The sequence below is a fragment of the Macaca thibetana genome, chromosome 14 (genome assembly GCF_024542745.1).
Source record: "Macaca thibetana thibetana isolate TM-01 chromosome 14, ASM2454274v1, whole genome shotgun sequence".
Lineage (NCBI taxonomy): Eukaryota > Metazoa > Chordata > Mammalia > Primates > Cercopithecidae > Macaca > Macaca thibetana.
In genome coordinates, this window is record NC_065591.1 from 84,958,594 (window position 1) to 84,985,814 (window position 27,221).

Sequence of the window (27,221 nt, forward strand, 5' to 3'; positions counted from 1 at the left end):
AATATGTTTGGTCTAGACTGTGGATTAAAAAAAAAAAAAAAAAATCCACAACACATTCTAAAGAAGTACTAGAAATAGTAGTGCCTCAAAGTGAGGGTTTCTAGAATTTTCTGATATATAGTCCTCAGAATAGACTTCTTATTTTGAGGGTCATTAAGAATTGAGAGACTAGTCATGGTTGCACAGACCTCCACATTAGGTCTGAGCTCATCAATCTTGATGGTTCTCTCTCCTGAACTCTCGTGAAACCAATATCTACTTGTAGTTGATGGAGTATCAACAAAACAAAGTGCTGTCTTAGATTTATGAACTCCTTTATCACTCAAGGTAAGGAGATTCCAGAATTCAGAATACTATATTTTTATCTGATGCATGGGACTAGATTAAATGTTGAACTACATGATAGATGAAGCTGGAATTAATTAGTGTCAGTCTCATACAAATTGCTTATGATAAGTAACAGTGAAATCAAGGTAAGTAGATGTGATACATTACCATTCCTCTTCATTTAACCCAGCTGCGAGGTGGGACAGGAGGAAAACGCACCGTATATGCAAGAAAAATGGCAGCATTGGTGATAGATTCACATTAATTTCCTTTTGAGAATATTCAGGACATGCTCTTAGGAATCCAAAATTCATATTCAGTGTGTAAATCAGCTCTATGCTTTCATTTAAAAGCAATATCTGGTTTGTTCTATTTGGCAATAATATAACGCTTTATTTTAGCAATGCAAACTTGCAAAGAAAATTGGGAAATTCTCAATGATTAAAATATTCGAGTGATAACACCTTTCTAGCTAAGTTTTGAGTGAGATGAGCTTCCTCAGAGACTGGCAAACATGGCAGGAGGGCGGAGTCAGTGTTCTTTCTGACTTTGCTCATACGCATTCAGAAGTCAAAGCCAGGCCATCCCCAGGATGTACAGAATCAGATGTGATGATTAACTCCAAAATCTTTCTTAGTCACCATGTCCCTGTTCTCTGCAAGTAATGAGGACTCAGTGACAAAGCAGAGAATGGTCCTGACCTAGAGAGGTTCCAATTTGGCAGAGCACCACTCTCGTGTGTCAAAGAGGACAAAGTGCTGGAAAGGAATTGGGAAAGGAGAAACTGCAAAAATCTAGTTTGCTAATGTTACCACCCACCTAAATGTAATGAACGTACTTTTTAAATTTATTAAATGAACACACATCTGCTAGGCCTGGGGTTAAATGCTAAGGACACCTGGTGAATGTCAAGAACCCTTCCCTGGAGAAATTTGTCAGAGAGATAGACACCTAAACAAATAATGTGGAAGGTACAACAATAGAGAAAGGACAAAATATTATGGGAGTACTTACAGGAATTGTGGATGTCCTCATTATGACATGACCCCGGGTTAGGCCTCAGAGTAGAGAAAAGGTCACACCTTCAGAGGAGGAAGAGTGTATGAGGCAGAGGGAACTACAAAAGCCAAGGCATAGTAGCCTGAAATATATGGTCAGATGATTTTTACCTATCTGACTGTCAATAATTTAAAAAGTAAATAATATTGTATGGAAACTCGTGTTGAAAACAAACCCTTTCCTGTGCTGCTGGTTGGAGTGTAAGTTGGTATGAGACCTTACTCAGAATAATTTGGCAAATCTCGCATGATTACAAATGCACCTACGTTTACTCTAGCAATTTCTCTTTTAGGAAGTTGTCCTAGAGGTACACTCACCCTGCTGCAAATTGTACTGAGTTAATGATGACAGCACTGTTTTTGACAGCAAAATACTGTAAATAACTTAAGCGTATGTCAGAGGGAACTGGAAAAATAGACTCTGACGCAGTTCTGTAACAGAATAAATGGCACCACAAAAGAATGAGAAGGTGCCTTATGATTGGACATGAAATTATCTCTAAGATATATGATTAAGGAAAAGCGGAAGGTACAGAATAGCAGTATGGAAGATATTATTTGTGTAAATAAAGTGAACAAAATAGAAATAAACATAAATATTTGGTAACTGTGATGGTTAATTTTAGATATCAACTTGTCTGGGTTAAGGGGTACCCAGATAGCCGGCAAAGCATTATTTTGAGTGTGTCTGTGTTGGTGTTCCTGGAGAATTAAGCATGTGAATCAACAGCCTAAGGAAGATCTGCCCGCACCAGTGTAGGGTATCATCCAATCTGTTGAGGGTCTGAATAGAATTAAAAAGGCAGAGGAAGGGAAAATTTGCTCTCTCTTCTGGAGCTGGGGCATCCATCTTCTCCTTTCCTTAGACATCAGAACTCTAGGTTCTTGGGCCTTTAGACTCTGCAGCTTACACCAGTGTCCCTCTGATTTCTCAGGCTTTTGACCTCAGACAGAGTTACCCCATGAACTCCCCTGGTTCTTAGGCCTTTGCACTCAGGATGAATTACACCAGTTTCCCTGGTTTTCCATCTTTTCTTTCCTTTGCCTTTTTTGATGAATCAACTGTAGTAATATTTTATATAAATCAAGTTAAGCCTACATGTATCAACATAGACAAATCCCCAAAAACTCATGTTAATGGAGAAAGTTGTACAATTATATTAGAGTATAATACCATTTATATCATGTTTTAAAACATCATAGTAACCTGTATATTCCATCAATTATATACAAGCAGCAATATTATTAAAATAGTAAATAAGAAACTATTGCTTAGCCAAATAGCGCTCACCAAATTGAGTATAGTGATTTATGTAATAGTCAGGATAGAATAGGCTATGGTGTGGGAATAAGCTTATCCCCAAATTACAGAGGCTTATAAAGAAAAGATGGCCAGTTGCAGTGGTGGGCACCTGTAGTCCCAGCTACTCAGGAGGCTGAGGTGGGAGGATCACTTGAGACCAGAAGTTTGAGGCTGTAATGCACTATGATTGTGCCTATGAAAATAACTGCTGCACTCCAGCCTGGGAAACATACCAAGACCTCATCTCAAATAAAATAAAGGTAAGTCAAGAAAAAAATAAAGACAAGACATATTCATCACTCATCTGATGTGAGTCAGGCAGCCCTCATCTCTTGACACTTGGGACACATGGTGTCCAAGATGCATCCTGGTTTTCCATCCTGCAGATGTCATGTGGCAGGACTTCTTGGTTCCATAATTGTATGAGCCAATTTCCATAATAAAGGTCCTCTTTATCTCTGTATCTATCTGTCCATCCACCCATCCATCCTATTGGTTCTGTTTCTCTGAAGAACCCTGACTAATAAGTAATGTATGCATAAAATGTCTCTGAAAAGACACAATAAACTTATATAAAACTTTATATAAAACTTATAAATGTGTTTCTGCAGAAGAAGAAGATGTCTGGTACAAGAGTGGACAGGAGAATGTGCACTATATGCCTCTTGAACGTAGCCATATAATGTGGTTTGGATTGGGCCCCTGCCCAAATCTCATGTTGAATGCGCCCCTGCCAATTCAAATCTCATGTTGATTTGGAGAAGGGGCCTGGTGGGAGGTGATTGGATCATGAGGACGGATTTTCCCCTATCTGTTCTCTTGATAGTGAGTGAGTTCTCATGAGATCTGATGGTTTAAAAGTGTGTGGCACTTCTCCCATCTCTCTCCTGCTACCATGTGAAGAAGGTGCTTGCTTTCCCTTCATTTTCCATCATGATTGCAAGTTTCCTGAGGTCTCCCAGTCATGCTGCCTGTTAAGCCTGTGGAACTGTGAGTCAATGAAACCTATTTTCTTTATAAATTTCCCAGTCTCAGGTAGCTCTTTATAGAAAGTGAGAACAGACTAACACACCATATTACCTGTCAAATAGAATTAGATGCCTTTTTAAAGTGTGTGGTTTGTTTGGAGAATAGTCTACTGTGACTGCAATTAAGGATGGTATGAATGTATTGGCAAGTGGAGCTGTGGAAGATAAGCCTCAAATGGTTGGAGGTGAAGGGCTTTTTATCCCAGCTTAAGAAGAGAGGCCCACTGTTGTGGTAGTGTGGTGTTCTGAGCACTGTCTTTGCTGGTGAAAAGATGTTGCTCTAGACCCCCACCTCTGCCATGTCCTGATTGCCTGTGGCCTTCGGGAAGCCATTGATGTTCTTCAGTCCACATCTGCCTCTCAGGTGAGATAGCTTGTGGGACAATGCCTGGCCTTGTTTCAAGGCATAGTAGGCTCTCAGTTTAATCTCTCTACCACCCTCCTTTCTTTATTCTACTATGCTCTGGGCTGCTCATTTCTTGCATTTATGTATATGAATCAGAGAAAGAAAATGTCTGAGCAGGTCATTCTCCACTGACCCAGCTCAGCTGGGTAACAGGGAGTTCACTAAGGCTAGAAGAGGGGGGCATCTAATTGCTTGGTACCCAGGCTTTCCCATGTCCTCTTTTTTATAATAAAAAGGCAGTTATAAAATAAGGCTCATTGTCTTAATTATTTTGTTCACCAAGGGACACATTACCACAGTTCCGTGCAACTCAGAGGGAGGCCTCATGAATCAGGATGGCACAAAGAAAACAAATTGAAAATGAAATTGAACGTGAGAGCATAATTCTGAACACAGGAGTGTACTCAGATTAGCTCAGGCAATTCCATTTAACGTGCTCTTGCCATTAGGAAAATATCATTACTCTGTACTTTACTTTCTTCCTGGAGTGACTGAGTGGTTGAATAAGGCTCAACACGTCACATGAGCTATTTATAAGCATGATAGAGAAAGTAAAAGGTGTGTTTAGAATGCAATGTGCTTCCTAAGGAACCCTGGAGACTGGACATTTGTATTCTCAGGACCCAAACCCTTTGTGGTGACAGGACCTGAAGAGAGTAGGGATGGGAGCCCCTAAAACCATCCTAATACAGGAACGGAAGTGGATGAGGTTTCCAGGGACTTATTTACTTTGATGAAAGGTAACATTCTGGTTTCTAGATTTCTATAAACCGGAAAGTGTCTTTCTACTTCTCCCGGATTCTTTCCTGTTTTGTTTGTTCTTGTATTTATTCAACACGCATTTGCTAAGTGCCTATTATTCGTCTAACATTATATAACACAGTCAGAAGGCAAAGAAAAATAAGACAGTTTCTGTTATCAGAGAGTTCATTCCATGGTGTACCCCTTTACCTCTTCTCTATTAAATTTGCATTCTTCAATTCATAATGCCTATGAATATCAACATCAAACACACAGACACATGGACGCACAGAGCAGGTTGTTGCAAAAAGGTTAGTAATGTGAAAAATGCATTAGGACACTTTTTATATTTCTGTGAACAAATCAGGCCTGGCATTGGCATGTAAATTTGATGCTTCACCAAAAGAGGCAGTCAAGAAAGTCATGTCAACCAAAGATCTAGTGTGCTTACAATGCCCCCTCAACTAAATGTCCAATCTTAGCATGACCAGAAACAGAATGAACTGAAATTATGCACATCTTGATGTAATACAATGGGAAATACACACATTCACTGAATCTAGTTAGGAGAAAATAATCACACAAATCCAGAACATGTGGTACTCTACAAGACAACTGACGCCGACTTAAAAAATGTCCCTGTCATGTGTGGTAGCCACCTGCCAAGATGGCCCCTGGTGATACTAGCCTCCTGGTATTCATGCTCTCAGGCATGAATTCACACTGAATAGCGCTGACCCATGTAAATAACGGGGTATTGCAGAATTGGCTGTGGATGGCTAGGATAAATTCTTAGAAGGATTAGAAGAATTTATTTTAGTGATATAATTAAAAGTAAGCACAAAGATTTAAATACAAGAATTATCATATTTTAATAGCAGTCAAAGTGCAACTTTCACATGGATATTTTTGAACTACTGTTTATATTTTTAGTTCTATTTTAAATATGCTCCAAAATTTAAAAAATTCAATTTTCAGCCATGTAAATATTCAACCAATAGAAGAATCATTAAGTTACATCAATATTGTATAATAGTAATGATTCTAGCGTTGAAAATTATATTGAAGATGAGTCATTATTGAGATTTTTAAAAACCTATTTCAAGTGAATAAAAGACACATAATAGATCATCAAGAATAGTATGATCTTCTTTGTAGAAAATATATGGGTAGAAAAACATCTGGAAGGGTAAGTCCACCAAAGTTTCCACCAAGGGATTGACTAACTCTGAGTCAAAGGAAAATGGGTAATTTCCCCTTCTTTTTACTTGTCTGCATCTTTAAATTATCTTCAATGAATATACAGTAAACTTGCTATAAGTAAATTTTTTAAAAAGGTTATTCTTGTTTTTAAAAGATGGGGATGCTGTTTTGTTTTAGTGACATATGCTTGTATCCAAATTGACCGTTACCCTACCTATCTCCCAAATTAGGTTAACTTCTTTCATGTGGAAGACATGAATTATAGAGATAAAGTGAATCTTGGTGAAGTTAAAGTGATCCTGTTTCCCCAAGTTAACATACAAGTGACTCCTAATCAACCCCGATGAACAGAATGTCCTCTCTGCGGTTAATTTGGATGGTCCAATCTGAAGGTGACCCGTCAGTCATTCGTCTCCCCTTGCTCTGAACTACTGCCCAGATGCTGCTGTGTCTCAGAGGCCTCCTTCTGTGAGTCCCCATTGGCTCATCGGTCCACCCCACTCTCACACTCTCTATAACTGCTCCAGGAAGGCAGTGCTGGCAGCCCTAATTCTGGCGTTCCCTCATTGGGACCACTGTAATTCCTAGGGACTCCTCCTGGTTTTGTCCACTGCTTTTGTCAGTACTACTGGCTCTCACTGCTGCTACTGCTACTCTCTTTCCCAAAGATGACAGGCCCCTCTCTTCCCCCTTTCTGTCTTTCTGTCAGAAAGGAGAAAAAGCCCACACTCCCCCCAAGGCTCCTACTCACACCTGGATCTCACCAGCAACCTCCCAACTTCTTAGCCCAGGAGCTGAGAAAAGAAGGGCTCTGAGTCAAAACTTCCTGTTCCCATACCGAGCTATACCAGAGTGGGTGGGAGTGGGGAACGTCTAAACCCTAGGGTTTTCAGAGACCAAAGCATTCCTCACTTCGACTAATTCACAGTCAACTCAGTGGGAGAGCTTGCCTTTCTATTCCAAATTGTGACATAAAGTTCCAGTCACTCAGGGCACTTGCAAATGCTCTGAAGTCAGTAGCTCTCACCACGTGTGTGCAGTTGAGGACTGAGGGATTAGGAGTTTTCAAAATGCCTTCACATACACCTTCACATGCAATTATTACAAGTTCTGTGAGGTCAGGTATTCCCATTTGAGAGCGAAGTTCCTGGGGTCAGCATGGAAGGGGCGGGAATTGGACTGCTCTAAAGAGGCAGCTGGAGTAGAAGGCAGATGGTAGCCTTCTCCAGGACTAGGGAGTGAGAAAGGGCAAACCTCAGTGAATCTCTCAACTTGCAAGGCCATCTCTCACACTGGCCCATTCCACAGCCAGCACAGCTCAAAGGCCGCCTCACACACCCCAAGAGACCCTCAAGAGTAGAGCTGGTGGACTCTCTGAATTTTCCTTGTGAAATAACCTACAGAAATGCACAGTGATTTCATGCTGGTGTGGATGGTATTCCAGGACCTGCATGGGATAGAAAGCCTGTGGCCTCCTGCTTGCCTTCAGCCAGGTCGTCTGCTGGATGACGAGCCTATGCCTGCTTCAAAGCCAACCTGGCCTGGAGAGGGTAGACCTGGGTGCAAATCCTGACCTTGCCGCTTAGTAACCATATGGCAGTGGCCAAGTTATTTAATTCCTCTGAGTCTCAGTTTCTTTATTGGTAAAATGGAGATAAAAGTCACTTTTGGGGTTGTGATGAAGAGCAAAGTACTAGAAAATAGTTGGTGCTCAATATATTTTGGTTTTCATCTTGCAGTCCAGAGTTCTTCTGGCTACATTATATATTTTCTCATAATAGAAACCCCCAGGTCCCTTCGAGTGTGGGGAATAACACTTCATTATTTTTTTTTAAAAGGAAGATAGGGCAAGGAATACACTCTGGTTTTTGATGAGGTGGGTAAATGACAGAAAACAAAAGTTCGTTGCTGTGCAACACAGTCACAATTTGAGCTTTTAGGAGGGGCTCTTGCATTCTAGCGTGAGCATATGCTGCTTCAACTTGCTCACAGCAGAAGTCACCCGGAAGCCAGGGGCCCAGCTGTTTGAAGCATTAGTTAGTTAAGCTGCCAAGCTGTGGGATGTGGAGAGCACAGGCCAGGTTGGCTTTGAAGCAGGCATAGGCTCATCATCCATCAGACGACCTGGCTGAAGGCAAGCAGGATGCCACAGGCTTTCTATCCCCATGCAGGTCCTGGAATACCATCCACACCAGCATGAAATCACTGTGCATTTCTGTAGGTTATTTCACAAGGAAAATTCAGAGAGTCCACCAGCTCTACTCTTGAGGGTCTCTTGGGGTGTGTGAGGCGGCCTTTGAGCTGTGCTGGCTGTGGAATGGGCCAGTGTGAGAGATGGCCTTGCAAGTTGAGAGATTCACTGAGGTTTGCCCTTTCTCACTCCCTAGGTGGTGAAGGCCTGGAGAAGGCTGCTGACGAAACCTGCCATGACCCAGGTTCGAGTCCAACTTGCCTGTGGCAATGGGGCATGGAGCTGGGGGACAGTCACCAGATGCAGCCTTCTGTGGGGTTCTGGGACACAGCCAAGATAACAGTCTAAGATATAAATCAAACCAGAAAAGATGAGTCACAAAGCAAGCAGATCGGGGATTCTGGAGAACTGATGTGTGATGACAGCTCAGTAGATGGAGGGAAGATGAGCTTGGAGGGATTGAGCCACCATTCAGGGAAAAGCAGGAACTTTTTGAGGGATGTCTGTAGCCACTGGTGTGGTTGAGCCATGACCAGTGAAGAGGGCTAAGAAAAGAGCATTATTCATTTTTATGTTCCTAATGCAGTGCTAGACACAGGGTAGCCACTCATCAAAGATTTCTATTGGATGAATGGATGAGTTTAGCAGAGCCAAAGCATAAAAGTGAGCTTTACACTTTTCCTCAGACCGGGTGAACAGGACTACTACAGAAAAACCTTTGTCCCTCCTAGCCCCTTCAGGCATAAAGAAAGAAATTTAAGGGATTAATTTTATTCTTTTCTCTGTGAATTGGGAGCTTTCATTAACCTTTCCAGAGATTATTTGTGAATTTTTTTAATTGACAAATACAAATTGTGTATATATATAGTGTACGTGATGTCTTGATAATATGTACACATTGTGAAATAGCTAACCAAGTTAATTAAAATATGCATTACCCCACACACATGTTTTGTTGTGAGAACACTTAAAATTCTACCCTCTTAGCAATTTTCCAGTAAACAATATATTGTTATTAACTACAGGCCAGATAAAATATTAATCCAGAATATCTCTGGTCCTTGCCAACAGTAATTCGACCTCTGAATTCTAAAGAGGACCAGAGCTTTCCTAGGATGTGCTCTAGGGAGTGAAGAGGTGGATTCAGGGAAACACAGGGTTAAAGATGCAACTTAGCAAATGCTTTCCAGTTTCTGTCTGCACTGGGGGCTAAAAACTACTGGGGTAGGATCTACAGGTTCTACTGCTGGAGAATTGCCACGCAGAGACTGCTAGGAGAGAAAAACCACGAGCTCACATTGTCGGGCAGTGCAAAGTCTCATGATTGATAAAGGAGAGTTTGCTTTTGACTAAAATCAATCCTCACAGGGTTTATTCTGGCTAAAAGGTTTACAGAGTCCAATGCAGACAGTGAACCTGTCAGAGTCCAGGGCAGACAGGTTTGTAGAAAGAACTTATTCCTTTCGCTTCTCTTCCCTGGACTTTTAAAATTTATTTTGTTTTATTTATTTTTTGTTTTGAACCAAATTCAAAATTATAAAATAAAACTACTACATGTTATTTTATTAGATTTGATTCCTCTCTTGAGTCTGCCTAATCTTTTCAGATCCTAATTTTGCAGTCAAATATATTCAACATTTATGGAGTATCTTCTCCATGCCAGGTGCTTTGTATATTGCCTCTAATTTGCATAATAAGCCTGAAGGTACGTGTCTTAGTCTGTTTTCTACAGCTATAATAGAATACCACAGACTGTATAATTTATAAAGAACAGAAGTCCATTTGGCTCACAGTTCCGGAGGCTGGGATGTCCTAGAGCATGGCACTGGCATCTGAAGAGGGTCACCTCATGGCAAAAGGCATCACGTGGCGAGTAAACACATGAGATAGAGAGGGAATGGGGGCTGAACTTACCCCTTTTATCAGGATCCCACTCCTGTGATAACTACCCCATTCCCTGAATAATGCCATTAATCCATTCATGAGGGTGGAGCCCTCATGACCTTAGCACCACCTCCCAATACCATTACATCATTTGTCAAATTTCAACATGAGTTTTGGAGGGGACATTGAAACCACAGAAGTATTATTATTATCTCCAATGTATAGGTTACAGGGTTAAGGCTCATCAATAACTTGCCTGAGGTAACATGCTAATACATGGGAAGAAGTAGGATTTGAACCCAGCATTGTTTTTTCATTCCCAAGCTCAAGACTTGGTCAGATTATAATATACTGCATTAGTAGCTTTGATGAGGATGGTCTCTAGGTCTTCACCCAGTCACAGATAAAAGTACTAAGCCTGACACCAGACCCTGGACCCAAGCACAAGTCCTGCCACTCAGAAGCTCCCTCTGGGTCACCTTCTTGGCTTAAGGGCACATAGTCTGAATCTCCTGGTGCTTTGCCATTAGTATAGATTTCTCCATGCTCACTAGAAGGGTATCATGGGACTTCACGTAGGACCTTGCCCAAACAGGGGGACCTATGCCTCCATCTTCCTTATGTATGGTTCAATCTTACTTTTATTAAAGAAAAAGTTAGATTTGTCCACCATGAAACCATGCTAAAAACTATGGTCAGATTTGTATCCCTTGCCTTCTTTTCTTACTTTTCCCTTCCCTTCCTGCTGTCCTTATCTTGTTTTACTAAGGATTTGAGATATCTTATAGGAAAAAAAAAAACATACAAAATAATGGTAAGCCACAAATAAACACTACTAAGCAGGACCAATGAGTTTAAATCAGGATAGGATGACTAACCAGGGGCAGAAAATAGGATCCAATTATCCAGACTATAAAGGTTTTCATAGTTGATATAGTTGAGCCTGAAGCTGTTTCTAGCAGCTTATAGCAAAATTTGAAACAGTACGTTACATAATTCTTACCAAATTGAAGAAAAGAAAGTTCATGCTGGTTATGCAGCAGGAAAAAAAAAATCTTTGCCTTCTATTTAATTCTAAAAAAAATGTTCACATCCTGTTTTATTATGAGTACTAAAATCAAATCTATATGCTCATAATCAACACTTCCCAGAATCCTGCTTAGAATTCATCTAATCCTAACCCGTCTGTTGCTTGCAAAATCCACTTTCTTTCTCTGTGTGAGAAGTGAAATTAATTCATCTCTGGTTTCTAGTACTTTCAACAACTTTTACAAGTCCCCAGGGAGGCTCCAGGTGATACTGAAAACCAAGGTGGAAATTTCCTGGAAGAATAAAAGAGAGTCTTACTCAAAATAATTGCATGTGTGGGATATGCATTAATTTAACAGATTTGAGCACCTACTATACATGGAATTAAATGAGAGGCTCAAACTTTGAATCCATTTTTTTTTTAAAAAATAAGATAAACTGTGTTACCATGATATTTCATAGACAAAAATAATTTTGTTGAAATAAGTATTTAGAGAATACAAGCATTAGGCTACTTTGAATCCCTTTTTTTAAAAAAAAAATAAGATAAACTGTGTTACCATGATATTTCATAGACAAAAATAATTTTGTTGAAATAAGTATTTAGAGAATACAAGCATTAGGCTACTTATTTTCCTTGTCAGCAAATAAAAAAGAGAAAGGGAATATTTACATTTTGGTGGCCACAGGACTACTATGAAAATGGAGCAGCATTAGGAGACTAGGCAAGTGTGGCAAGAGTTTTCCTTAAATGTAAAACATTGCATATTCTACTTCTTTTTCAACTATGACATATGACATACAACATGGTTCATAAAGTCTACATGGATGATTTAGAGAATAATTATAAAGCAAATACCCATGTAACTCCCACTCTAGTCAAGAAAGCATATTGTCAACACCTCAGAAGCCCCCTTGTGTCCCTTCCACATCACAAACCTCTTTACCCCAAATAGTTAACAGCTATCCTGAATTTTGTGATAATCATTTTCTTGCTTTTCATATCCATTTCTGACCACTGTCTACAACCTAAATCATATTTTGTTTTGCCTGGTTTTCAATTTGATATAAAGAAATCATACAGTGTGTATTCTTTTATACTCTGCACATGCATATATCCTGCTATACATGTGCACCTGTTTTGCTACAGAATATTCCTAGGAATGGAGCGTTGAGTCTTAGGATATGTGTATTTTCAAATTAGGTGAATAATGCCCTGTTGTTTTTCAAAGTGGTGGTACCAACTTACAATTCCTATCTTGGCCACCATATGGTAGTGTAAGATGTTTTAGTTTCAGCAGCCAGGAGGATATTTAATATTATCTCCTTAATTTCAATTTTCTTTGTGCTTAATAATGTTGAGCACTTTTTTTCTTATGCTTTTTGTGCATTTGGATGTCCTCTTTTGCAATGTGCTTGTTCAACATTTTTTGCCTATTGGCTTATTGTCTATTGTTTCTTATGATTTGTGGGAGTTCATCATAAATTCTGGATTCTAGTAATTTGTGGAAGTTCATCATAAATTCTGGATTCTAGTACTTTTTTGGTTGTATGTGATACAAATATCTTTTCCCTCTCTACACCTTGTCTTTTTATTTTCTTTACAGTGTTTTTTGAGGGATAGAATTTCTTAATTTAATGTGGTCCAATTTATCAAACATTTTATTATTAATATTTTTAACCTTTTTAAAAGAATTACCCTCTAGACTTAATAATCTTATCTTCCAAATGGAATTGGCTGAGTGTATGACGTAAAGGAAAACAGTTTTATTTTTATTTATATCAATAATCCAGTTTTCTCGGCACCTTTTATTGTAAATACTGATCTTACTCCATTAATCTACAGTGCCACTTCCATCGTGTTTCAGTGCCCATGTGTTAATAGATTTATTTCAGAGCTCTCTACTCTGCTTCTGATGGATTTATCCCTTCACTAAATCACATTGTCTTTCTTAATTACCATAGCTTTAAAATTAACCTTGATTTCTGGTAGACAAAACTCCCCCTTCCCCATTTCTTGACTATGCCAGGCTTTTAGTCATTTCTATAAAATTCTTGACATCATATTGTTGAACTGCATAAAGATCGTTTTAGAATGTTTTTTGGAATTACAAAAATCTCTAGAAAAAGTTGGGGGAAATTTACATTTTAACAACATTGAGTCTTTGAACCCATGATCATACTATACTTGTCAATTTATTTAGGTCTGCTTTAATTTCTTTTAGTAATATTTTATTCATTTCTCTGTAAGGTCTTAAACATAATTTATTAGATTTATTCAAGATATTTTATATTTTTATGGTAGGTAATCCAGAAAATTCTGTTCCCCAGTGTCCTTCGCAGGTGCAACAAACACAAGTGGCCTGGGTCTCACCAGTCAGATCCACCCACATAAGATTTTAATTACAAAGTGAGCAACTTGAGGAAAGTGGCCCCACATAGAAAACAGTTTGCTGGAGGGTGCCGTGGCAGAACTCTGGCTGAGTACCAGAGCAGAGTCAGCATCACTAGGGCAGTCATGGTTGAATTCATTCCTTTTTTAGTTACAGCATGGCTATAACCATTGTTTCTGGTAGCTTAGCATCCATATGAGCTACCCAACAACCAGAGTCAGTGCTGTTGTTTGCAACTGGTAACACTGATCCTGTTGGGGCATGGAATATTTTTTAAATGTAATTTATTCAGCATTTTCTTGCTAATATGTAGAAATACAACTCACTTTTATATATTGCTTTGTTATTCAGCAATTTTCTAAATTCTTTTATCAATTTCATTTATATTTAAAAACTACATGTATTATCTTCAAATTATGACAATTCTATTTCTTCTTTTCCAGTCCTTATACCTTCCCTGCCCCCTTTCCTTCCTCCTCCTTCTCTTCATCTTCCACTTATTTCTTTCTTTTTCCTTCTCCTTCCTTCTCTTTCTTTAAATATCAGATTGAATTTGCATTTAGAATCAGATGGGGCTTGAGTTTTCTCTGTGGAAAAATTTTTTGCCACCTGATTCAATTTGTTAAATGATTTTCACTCTTTTTTTTAAGTGATCCCCTTGCCTCCCCTGCACCCAGCCCACTCTATCCATTTTCAAAGTTTCTTAGTCATCAGTTCTGACACACTGCATTTTTGTTTCATATAAACTTTCAAATTTACTGCCCTAAAATTAGTCATAAAATCTTCTTACTGTATTTTAATATCTGTAGCATCTATAACGAAGTTCCTTTCTATTTCTGTTGTTGGCCACCTCCTCTCTTTTTATGAATCTTGCTAAGAATTTGTCAGTTTTATTAGTTTACAAAGAACTTTTCTGTTATATATTTGTTTTCTACTTTATTAAAATTTTATTGTTTTCTTCTTTAAAATTTCTTTGCTATATGAATCCTTACCTCTTTAATTTTTTTTATTTTGCTGTTTGAATGCTTAATTCTTTAATTTTTTTCAGTCTTTTTCCTTTGCTAATGGATTTTTTTGAGTCCTGCTTGAGCTGCATCTCAAGTTTGATACGTCATATTTTGTTGATTATCAGCATAAAATATTTTCTAATTTCACTTTTTTGATTCTTTCTTGATCTTGGTGTTATATAAAGTATTTATAATTTCCAAAAATATAGAAATTTTCTTGCGATATTTTTGATATATATCTTTAGCTTTATTGCATTGTGGTCAGGGAGAATGCTCTGAATTAGTGCAATTTATTGAAATGTATTGGTTATACATGGTGGCCCTACTGGTCAATTTATAAAAACATTCTGTGTATGTTAGAAAATAATATGTATTCTGCATTTGTCAGGTAGAGCACTGTATTCACATCCAGCAGGTTACAACTGTTACTTGTGTTGCTGAAGTTTTACATACATATGGACATAAAGATGGGAACAACTGACACTGGGAATTCCAAAAGAGGGGAGGGATGGGGGCAAGGATTGAAAAACTACCTATTGAGTACTATGTTCATGTGATGGTTAACACTGAGTGTCAACTTGGTTGCATTGAAGGATCCTGAGTGTGTCGGTGGCGTGTTGCCAAAGGAGATTAACATTTGAGTCAGTGGACTGGGAGAGACAGACCCACCCTCAGTCTGGGTGGACACAATCTAATCAGCTGCCGTCAGGGCTACAATAAAGCAGGCAGAAGAAAGTAGAATGAACTAACTTGCTGAGTCTTCCAGCCTTCATCTTTCTCCTGTGCTGGATGCTTTCTGCCCAAGAACATCAGACTCCAAGTTCTTCAGCTTTTGGACTCTTGGATTTACACCCATGATTTCCCAGGGGCTTTCAGGCCTTTGGCCACAGACTGAAGGCTGCACTGTCAACTTTCCTACTTAAGAGGTTTTGGGACTCGGACTGGCTTCCTTGCGGCTCAGCTTATGGAGAGCTCGTTGTGGGATTTCACCTTGTGATCATGAGTCAATTCTCCCTAAGAAACTTCCCTTCATATATACTTCTATCCTATTAACTTTGCCCCTTTAGAGAACCCTGAGTAATACAGTTTACTATTTGGGTGATGGGTTCAGTTGAAGCCTGAACCTCAGCATCATGCAATATACCCGTGCAACAAACCTGCCCACGTTCCCCTGAATCTAAAATTTAACACACACACAAAAAAGTGTATACTTAAAACTCATTTGTCTGCTTCTTGTACCAATGATTCAATGACTAAAAGAATTATGTTAAATTTGTTGCCATAATTTTAGATTTATTTGTCCTTGTATTAACAACTTTTAACTTACATATTTTGAGGTCATATTATTAGATGAATAAAATAGTAGAGTTGTTATATGTTTTCTGGTAAACTGAATGTTTTGTCATTAAAAAGTGATCTTTCTTATCATTAGCAAAGGTTTTGCTCTAAAGCTATTTTAATACTAATATAGCCATATTAACTTTCTTTTGGTTAATATTCACATTGCGTATCTTTTCTTTTTAATCTCAACCTTTCTATATACTCCTATAAGCAGGATTATTCCCCTAGTTTCTCAGATTTTGAGTTTTTTAGCTGAGATATCTAATATGCTTACATTCAATGCAATTACTGATATACTGTTAGTATTAGTGGATTTCAATCTACCAATATGATATGTGCTTTCTATTTGTCCCACTTAGCCTATATTTGTTTTTTCTTCTTTCTTGCCTCTTTTGGATGGATTTTTTTTAATTCCATTAGCTCAGAAGTGTCTATGCTTTTAGTGGCTACCCTAGAAATTAAAACATGCATAATTAGCAAACCTCTATATTAATTCCTTCCAGACCACACAAGGACATTAGAGCACTTTATTTTATTTATACCTCTGATAATTTATATATTATGTTTCTTCATTCTATTTTTTAATCACACAAATTATTAATATTGTTGCACAGTCCATGTTCATTTCTCATTACTCACATATCTACCTTTTCTTTCTTCCCCAATTTTGTACCTCAGGCTGTCATCTGTTATTATCGCCTATCTATTTGAAGTTCATCCTTTAGAATTTCTTTCTAATCAACACTCATTTTGGTAAGCTCTTTTCATGTTGGTTTGCCTGAACAAAAAGTATTAATTTTATCCTTATTTTTAAATTATATTTTATAGGTTTTGGAGTATGGGTTAGCACTGCATTGCAGATAACATTCTCCTGTTTTCTGGCTTCCATTAATGTTCTTTGTTTATTTTTTTAATAGATGAGTTATTGCTATGTTGCCCAGGTTGGTGTGCCATGGCTATTTGCAGGTGCAATCACTGAACACTGCAGCCTCAAATTCCTGGACTCAAGAGATCCTCCAGCCTCAGCGGGTGTGCACCACTGCAACTGGCCAGCACTGATGTTCTTGAGCAGTCAGTTGTCAGTGTAACTATTGCTCTTTTGAAAGTAAGCTTTTTTACTGTAGCTGCTTTTCAGATTTATTTGTATGCCAAAACTGTATATAATTTGGTGGGATTTGTTTGTGTTTATCCTACTTGGGAATCACAGTTCTAAATCTATGAATTGCTGTTTTTCCTCAGTCCTGGAAAATTCTTAACCATTATCTAACCCAGTATTGCCTCTGCCCCATCTACTCTTCTTCTTTCTAGCACTCTAAATATATATATATATACACACACACACACACGTATATTAAATATATATTATATATATATTAAATATACATTAGAAGTTCTCATTCTGTCCTTCATGCTTCTTAGCTTCACTTTCATGTTTTCTATATTTTTATCTCTCTATGCTGCATTCTATCTAACTTTTTCTGGCCTATCTTCCATTTCCATAAATCTCTCTTCAGCTATGTATAATTGGTTCTTAAATCTGTCTGATAGGTCTTACATTTTGGAAACTGCATTTTTCATGTTTAGAGGCTCTAGTTGATTCTTGATTCTTTGTGTAATCTCCTAGATCATTTTCAATAATTTCCTCCTTCCCTGCAGTTACTTTCAAATTTGTATTCATTTATGTAAACAAAATAAGCCTTTAAAAAAAATACACAGCTGAGAATTCTAATATCCAAAGTCCTCATGGCTCTCTGTCTGCTAATGTTTGTTGTTGTTGTTTTTGTTGTTGTTGCTTTGTTTGGCTGATTCTCAATTAAAGTGCTTTGCTTCCTTGTGTACTTAGTAAAAGTTATGTAGGCTGATCACCATCATTTGTGTTGTTCTTTAGGATAAAAGATCTTTTCTCTATGAAAAATTTGTGCTGTCTTCTGTAAGACATCTAAGAGGCATTTCCAGGCTAGTACCATCAGGTGTTGTGATGTGAATTTGAAATATAAGTCCATGAGAGGGCTGATTTTTTGTTTCAGTTTCACAAGAATGAGGTTTTTTATTTCTTGTTTGTTTGTTTGCTTGCTTGTTTTTATTCCTTCCTGGCTCTATTTAATGTTAAAGTAACTTTCCTTGAAATCCTTTGGGCAGAGAATGAGTTTCCTTTTAATTCACCCTTATTCTGATGTATAGGCTCTTTAGGATCCAGCTTAGCTTGTCAGGGGTCTCATTTGGTAATCACCAGACTTTGATGTCTATCTCCAGCACTACAAGACCATCAAAACCAAGTTCAAGTTTTCCCAGATCAGCAACTGTCTTCAGGGTAAAAGCAGATTCTATTTACTCTATTCTTGCTTAAGCCCTCTGAATTCACACTCTCCTTTACAATTTAGTCTGATAACTTCTTACAATCTTAATATATATATCAGAAGAAACTAAGGTATGCTGAGGTAACAAAACTGCCCAAGACTAGTGACTTAAAACAATAGAAATATATACCTTTAAACAAAAGAGGGAGAGAGAGAGAGTCTCCCTATGTTGCACAGCTGGCTTCAAACTCCTGGGCTCAAGCCATCCTCCTGCCTCAACCTCCCTAGTAGCTGAAACTAGAGGCACACACCAACGCACCTGGCTAGAAATGTATTCTTAATAACAAAACTCTATGTCAAGTTGGCAGATGGTGTGCTCCCCATTTTCCTCACTCAGGGATCCATGATTACCATGGCACAGGGAATGGTGAATCATACATTGACCTTAAAGGACTGCAAAGAAGTAACACAAATCAGTTACCTCTGCTCATATTTTACTGTCCAAAGCAAGTCACATGGCCACACCAATTTCAAGAGGGTGGGGGAGAACAATGCTGAGCACATGAGTGCTCAGAGAACTTGAAATGATGGTAAACATCCCTAATGACTAACACACTTGTCAATTCTTCAATGTTTTCAAGGATATATTTTTAAAAATATATTTGCTGTATTTGTGATTGTTTTTAGAAGGAAATTTGGCTCAAATCATTCTTTTTCTATAATTATATCCTCCCTTTTAATGCCCACTGATATACAATGAGTCTCGGTCAAATACATTTTGGGTATATATCTCTCTCTTCCCCACCAATAGTCCCAAGGTATTGAAAAGCAAGTTGATGGTTCTCCAAGATATTCAGCTATTCAACTAGAAAAATTTCATTTACTTTTATAGGACTGTAAACTGCACAATATATTTGTTATACAGCAAAGATTTTTAAAGTTATTTTAGGAAACTTTATTTGTTCACTTAGGCTGTTAAATATATTTGTTAAAGAAATTGATTTTGCTTTCAAGCCTTAAATGCATTCACCAAGTCTTGAGTTAATTAATCCACAAGTCTCTTTTACTCACAAGCCTAATAGTAATTAACTCTCTACTTTATACATACTGAGTGCTTTCTTTCATTAGCAAGAAAGCACCAGATTCTAGTGAAGATTTTTCTCTCTGCAGTGTGCTTGAAATAAAAAGCTCATCTTGCAGATTCAGGTTTAAATACACTATGAAGTTACTTTCTTTTCCTCGAAGATCAAGTACTATTGAACACATAGGAGATATAGAATGAAGAAGACAGGCAAGGCCCCTGATCTCCTGGACCTGACATTCTAAAGCGGAGGCTGGTAAACTATAGACTTCAGGCCAAATTTACTCTCTCTGCCCTTGTCAGCTGCCTGGTCAGTGTGCCACGCTCACAATGACCGTGGAACCCACACGCAGAAAATGGCAGCCCAGTTCGTTGAATGACAAAAAGGACACAGAGACTCCCCTGCCATGAATAAGAAACAAAATTTTATTAATCATTCATATTTCAGCAATATGGATACATATAGGGTTATGGATGATAGATGAACTAAAGATACACTGAGATAGACACAGAGGAGAAGCAGCAGCAAGGACAGATTTTGGGGAAAGCATAATGAATATGTATGAAATACTGGGTCTATTAGATAGCTGGATTGACCTACCTAGGCTCAGGTGAGAGTTCCTGGTTGGAGAGAATAGACCTGAAGTTGCCATTATTCTAAAGGTAATTAAAACTATTTATAGATAGGATGGCTCACAAAGCAGTGAAACATTTCTTTTCTCTCCAGGCAGAAAGCTAATGTCAAAGTCTCATTCTGGTGTCCTAGGTCTGTGATTGTGAAAGAATTATCTATTCTGAAGAGTGCTTTTTATTGCCCTATGAACTGTATGAGATGGCACATACCTCTTTTGGAAACGTGGAGTGATTTCTTCCTTTCATTACCAGTCCCTGAAGCAAACTGGTGAAAGGGTGGCCTCTGACTCTGCTTCCTAGTGAGTGAATGCTAATGAGAACAACTGCCCTTCAAACAACAGAAGATGCAATCAGCAAGCAACTAGCTATGCTGCAGGACCGATAGAGGGAATTAGGTTAAGGATTTGGTCAAATTTCTGAAAACGTTCTTCTCCCTGGAGGAATTCTGTCATTAGGATGAATGGCACTGTCAGTTAAACAAAATTTTCTGATTAATGTAATTTGGGCTTTCTGTTTGTTTGTTTTGACATGTGAATTTGCAAGAAGGATGAGTGGTATTAGGAATTACTGCTGTGCATATTCCTCTATCTTAAATTCTTTTACATCCCTCCGTTTAAGTTGCCGTAGAGGTTGCTACGGAGAGTTTTATGTCCAGTGACATAAATGAACCCCAAAATACATGTATTACAAATGCACCTACCCCAATTTTGTATTCAGTGATTGTTAAAATACTTTGAAAATATGAGTAGCCTCTGGTAATTAGAGAATATAGAGGCTATAGAATTCTTTACCCCCAATATTGCTTTCAGGTGTTAAATTTCAATAAAAGCAAATCCCTTACAAATTTTGCCATATGTACAATATTTATTCACATGCTGGCACAGAACAGTCTTATAGCTTGCTTCTGTAAGCATGATAAAGTCCTGCTCTCTGTTCTTATGCATTTCAACAAGTATCTGCCTGGAAATTTCAATTTGAAACTGGTGCCATGATATCCTAAAGGCTTCTAGTTAGATGGCGAAAACATGGTCCTCTCTTAATTCAGGAAAAACAGGACCAAAGAGAATTCTAGATTTCAGGCATCCCTCTGAAGGTATTGGACTGCAAGGCTTACTGAATTCTTGTATCTCCCTTATGTGAAATCTTTCTCAACCACATATCTAGAGTACTACTCATTCATTAATAAAAACTTATTTCTAGCATGCCTTGCTTCTGGTGTAAATTTACATAACAATATTTGAAGTGTCCACTGTTTATATCTGCTGTGTGAATTCCTGATTAGTTTTCTCCAAATGCCAACTAACCTCTCTTAATGTGTAGATCAAGTTTACCCTGCACATGAATTTATACCATACTATTTATACGAAAGTATTTTTACATAAATTACCAAACGGAAAATTCCAAATACTTTATTTTTAAAAGTACAAAATCCTCACAGAGTCATCCTCAAAGTTTCCACCAGAATGGATAATATTGACCATTGTTGGCAGTACAAAAATGCACCTCCCCTGTCCCATACACTAAAAGATATAATACCTAAGAGATGATGCCTAAAACAAAACACTTCACAAGCATGCATGTCATTCATTTTACACACAATCTCCCAGGGAAAGGACTCGAAACTATAGATCCTGGCAAGGCATTCCACCAACTTGTTCCTCAACTCCCAGAGACTACTGGTGGGAAGGGCTAGAAAACTCCACAGAGCCTCGTTTCTGCTATAGTACAGCACTATTTTTTATCCACTAATTTGGGGAGGGGGACAGTAATTTGTACTAGCATGTCTTGTCAACAATACGTAGGGGTTCCTTGTCAGTATGTGAGAATAGCACCCTTTAATTAAATAAAGGTTTCACAGCACAGCCATGGGCAGGATAGCTCCAAAAGTATGTCCTATTCACCACTTAATAAGGAAATAAACTTAGTATCAGGAAAATATGTTGTGCTAACAGTCAGATAGTATAATGTTAATCTCCCCTACAGTATTTAATAAAAAAGCTTCTGGCTAGGTGTGGTAGCTCATGCCTGTCACCCCAGCATGTTGGGAGACTGAGGTGGGAGGATCACTTGAGGCCCAGAGTTGGAGACCAGCCTGTGCAACATAGTGAAACCCTGTCTCTACAAAAAAAGAAAAAAGAAAGAAAGAATTAGAAGGGTGTGGTGGTGACATGTGCCTTTAGACCTAGATACTCGGGAGGCTGAGGCAGGAGGTTGAGGGATGAGGATCACTTGAGCCTAGAGTTTGAGTTTACAGTGAGCTATGATGGCACCACTGTACTCCAGCCGGGGTGACAGAGAAAGACCCTGCCTCCGAAAAAAAAAAAAAAAAGGAAAGAGAAAAAGGAAGAAGTTTTTAGGGTTTTGGGGGTGGGATGTCTCTGGACCTACAGTACAACCAAAATAGGATTCAAGGCTCCAGAAAGAAAACAGACCCCTGAGGGAAAGGGGTGATGATCTTTTTTTGAGATATTAGAATGAGGTGTGTTTTGATGGCTTGAATGGCACAGATACTTCCTTACTCCTCAGGCCATGATTGAGGAGCCTTTTCTTAATAATCTAGAACAGACTCAGGGAGATATAGACTATTTGTAAATAAGATTAGCTTATTCCTGCATCTTGATTGTTTCTTCCTTATATTTGCCCTTTCCCATTCCTACTTGGCAAGAATTGGCTTTCTGTTCAAGGATCTTTTAGCATCTTTGTCCAGCTTTAGCCTGGTGATAACCGCCCTGCTGTGGTGAATGCCCACATGGGCGGTTGTGCAATTAGATTTTTTCCACTGCACCTGTTCAATGTAGATGACATATTTCATCCTGTAAACCTGGACTACTTTGCCAATTTGCTGACCTTTATAATGTCCTCACACAACTGAACTTCATCATCCTTTCAGATGGGCATGGATTGAACATCGTACTCCTGTCTCAGCTCTTTGGAAAGAAGGGAAACGTAATCCTCCTGAGAATGTGGGAAGGCTCATTGAAATGTCCTTTATGGTTCTTGATTCAGTCCAAAGTGACAAATGGATTGAATTTCATTTTGGTCACTGCCACTTCGGCAATGGCCACAAAAAAGAGATGACTATTTTTATAGTAATTAATCTGGTTATCCGAAGGTGAGAGATGCCTCTCAATTCATGTTTCATTTTTTGCCTATGGGTGGAGGGCTATAACTTTAGCCCACTCCTTTCTTCTCTACATTAGGGGCTGAACGGATGGCCCACCCGATAACCCCATCAGTTCACTCCGATAGGTCCCTGAGCCTCACTTTTGCAAACCTCAGATTTGCTTACAGCAATCTGAAGCAAATAGTTTGGGGGTGAATATGAGGCAGTTCTTATATGCTTCAATAATGCATGGTGGAATTTTGTTGTACCCCTTCAATCCATGTGTCCAATTATACCATACAGGACAAGATGAATGAAGATGTTTTATTTTCAAGGTTCAGTAGGGAAGTATGTTTAAAATTGGTTGAGGACTCTAAGCTCTTTCCCCCCCAAAAAAAATATTTCTGGGAAATATATGTCTTTTATATAATGATGGCTGTTCATTGTATGAATGTGACAGAAGCTGCAATGAAAATGAGTAATCAGATGCCAACACCACCTCTGACACTCCTCTAGATCAGCAAAAAAGTGCAAGTGATTTGTCTGCTAATAGCTGGAACTTGTGCTACAAATATGTGTTGTCGGAAACTTTAAAATCACAAATATGTATGTTTAAATATTAGTATGTAGATAGATGATAATACTGCTGTAGTTGGCTGAAAGGGAAAGAAAAGTCACTGTGATGTTAACACAGCAAGGCCATCATCCATCATGAAGGAAATGCTTAGATGCTCACAATAACAGAACTGAAGTTAGAAACACAGATTATTAAAAATACAGCAGATGATGTTAAGGTACGGTGTTTAGGGAGAATGTATCCAACAGCCCCAAGGATTTGGTTGAGACAGAGCTGCTGGCTATTTCTTTACATTTTTGTGGTTGTTTTGCTGCCATAGAAGCCTCAGTCCCTAGGACAGAGAGGGCATCTCTGTTGCCAACCTGTGATACAACTTTTAGCGGCACCAAACTGCCACGGGGCTGCCCCCAGCTCTCTTGAGATACAGCAGGGAGATGCTTCGTGCAGTTCCCCCAGACAAGGCATCGGAAACATGGGCTCTGGGGACCATGCAGGAGCTGTGGGGAAGGAGGCTGAAGTACCCAAGAGTAATGACGGAGAGGTTTTATTTATTTATTTTAAGAAACCAAGAATTCCTGTGTGAAATTGTTATTGTGCTGAATATGACCCTACCTTTTCTTTTGGAAATCCAAACCAGACACTATCTTATACAGACCCCTGGCATGTGAGGTGGTCACCAGGAGTTTGCAGAGGCTTATGGTCAGTGCAAGGCCCAGAGGTTTTCATCCAGCTCCCGTGGTCAAGAGAAGGTGTAAACAGCCCATCGTCCTCACCCACTTCCGTGCTGTGGAATCCCTGGTTGCAGAGTGTCGCAAAGTGTACTGATCATAGGTTAATGGTGGTAAAGGATAAAATGGGGAGGGCACGTGCAAAGGTAAAATCTGTTCTTCCTACTCAGATAATTCATTATAGTAATCAGCATCGGGTGAATTCTCATCACTTGGAGGCTCACTCATGTCCTGCCGGAACTCTTACAAAGTGTTGGGAAGGTAGGACACTGCTGGTGCAGATAGGGGTAGTTCGCAAGGCTCAGGGTCTTTCAGAAAAAAAAAAAGATGCAGAGGAGAGACGTTTCTATTAATGTGGCCATGGTGGATGGGAAAGCTCTATTTCTGAGAGATCATCAACGCCCCCAAATGGTTTTTGTACTTTCATACTCTGATTATTATCACAGGATGACAAATATGAGGATGCTTCTGGGCTGACTTATATCTGTGGCAAACGCCATGTAACTTGTAGTAATAAACACCCATGCGATTGCACTCATTCAGGATGATTCAGCTGTCCGTCATCCCAGCATGAAAAGTGGCCTACACCGTTTCTCCCACCCCTGGGCCCTTTCAGATTGGCACAGTGGAAAGACAATACCACAGAGATTAGCTTTCAAGAGAGACATGGAGCGGTGAGTGCTTTTGCTGCGTTTCCTCAAAGACATAGGAATGAAAGTTTTGTCAAAAAAAAATCAGATCAGATTTGAAAATTGTAGGAGTTTATTGTGCACTCAAAAGAACAGCTGAGGAACTGGGAGGCTTCAAACCAGAAGAGGTAAGAAGCTCTGCTTACAACAGTTACTGTGCAGTTTATAAAGCATTAAGGAGGAAGTATCGTGACCTTTTTTTGTAATTGGCCGTTAATACATTAACATTCTTTTAGGGCAAGTAGAGCTGTTTAAGCTGATCTGACTTTTGCTGATTAGTTTACTTTTACCGAATCCTGCTGGCAAAAACATAAAGCTTATATTTTGTGTTTCATTTATGGTTAGGGCTAGCATTTCTGAAAAATTAGGATGACTTCAGCTCTGGTGACCTGGCTATGGGCAATTGGCCTTGGGTTATATCTAAACTATGACCTCCATTTCTTTTTTTTTTCTTTAACAATTGCTTTCTTCTAGTGATTCTCTCAGCTGAACTCAGAGTGTGGCCAACTATCTGTCATTACTCTAGGCCATCACATTTTCTTTTCTGTAGACATTTGTAGGAGCAAACTAGAATCTCATTGGATTCTGTGATTCTTGTCCAGGTAGTTGCTGTTGTTTAATCCTCATGGAGATAATCTGAAGAGTTCATGGCTGCTGAGAAGCATTTAAGACTCGAAAGATTATAACACACAAGGGACATTATCAATATGACTAACAGGGAGCTAATACCAAGAATTTGAAAAAGACCCTGAGTATTAATTGGAATATGTGGAGGGCTTTTTTGAAGGATAAAGTATCTTTGGTTTTGGACCCCCCAAATACTCTGAAAGTATACAAGAAACAAGGCTACACACCTCTTATTAAATTATGCAGCACTCATGTTCAAGTGAAGTTAGAGGGAGAGCTTGGGGACAAATTTTAGTAATATTTAAATGCATTTATTGCTACTGATTTTCAAGACCGCTTACAACCACAATGCAAAGTCTTAGGGTGAGTACATTATAGTAGACAGTTACTTAGTGAGAGATTGCTCTGAACCTGATGTCTCGGGAAGGATGTCAATATCTATAGCCTCACTCTCCTGACTGCATTTTTTTTACTTTTATTTTAGGTTCAGGGGTACATGTGCAGGATGTGAAAGTCTGTTACATAGGTAAACATGTATCTTTGGGGGTTTGTTATACAGATTATTTCATCACCCTGGTATTAAGCCTAATATCCATTGGTTATTTTTCCTGATCTTCTCCCTCCTCCCACCCTTCACTCTCCGATAGGCTCCAGTGTGTGTCGTTCCCCTCTAGCCTTCTATGTGTTCTCATCATTTAGCTCCCACTTATAACTGAGAATACGCAGTATTTGGTTTTCTGTTTCTGTTTCTGCATTAGTTTGCTAAAGATAATGGCCTCCAGCTCCATCCATGTCCCTGCAAAGGATATGATCTTGGTTTTTTTTGGTTTGTTTTTTTGTTTGTTTTTGTTTTTGTTTGAGACCGAGTTTCACTCTTCCTGCCCAGGCTGCAGTGCAATGGCGCAATCTTGGCTCACTGCAACCTCCACCTCCCAAGTACAAGTGATTCTCCTGCCTCAGCCACCCAAGTAGCTGGGATTACAGGTGCCTGCCACCACACCTGGCTAATTTTTTTGTATTTTTAGCAGAGACGGGGTTTCAGCATGTTGGCCTGGCTAGTCTTGAACTCATGATCTCAGGTGATCCACCAACCTCACCTCCAAAAGTACTGGGATTACAGGCATGAGCCACCATGCCCAGGTGATATTCTTTTTTATGGCTGCATAATATTCCATGGTATATATGTACCACATTTTCTTTGTCCTTTCTATCATTGATTGACATTCAGGTTGATTCCATGTCTTTGCTATTGTAAATAGTGCTATAATGAACATACGCATGCATGTGTCTTTATAATAGAATGATTTATATTGGGGGGATATATATAATCCCCGTAATGGGATTGCTGGGTCAAATGATATTTCTATATTTGGGTCTTTGAGAAATCTTCACAAAATTTTCACAATGTTTGAACTAATTTATGCTCCTGCCAACAGTGTATAAGTGCTGCTTTTTCTCCACAACTTTGCCAGCATCTGTAGCCCTGACTGCATCTTTATTCCCTGAAGCTAAACACATTTCCACAGGCCTTGGGTTTTCTGGGGAATATGGGACACGTTCTCCACTTAAAAAAAG

At 38.8% G+C, this 27,221-nt stretch overlaps 1 protein-coding gene and 1 pseudogene across 1 annotated transcript in view; one reads left to right on the forward strand and one right to left on the reverse strand.

The window, feature by feature from the left end:
* CEP295 (centrosomal protein 295) overlaps window positions 1-27,221 on the forward strand; it is a 1,096,927-nt gene that overhangs the window by 405,159 nt on the left and 664,547 nt on the right. The gene's annotated exons all lie outside the window — the stretch shown is intronic.
* Window positions 22,487-22,957, reverse strand: LOC126936302 (60S ribosomal protein L26-like; annotated as a pseudogene).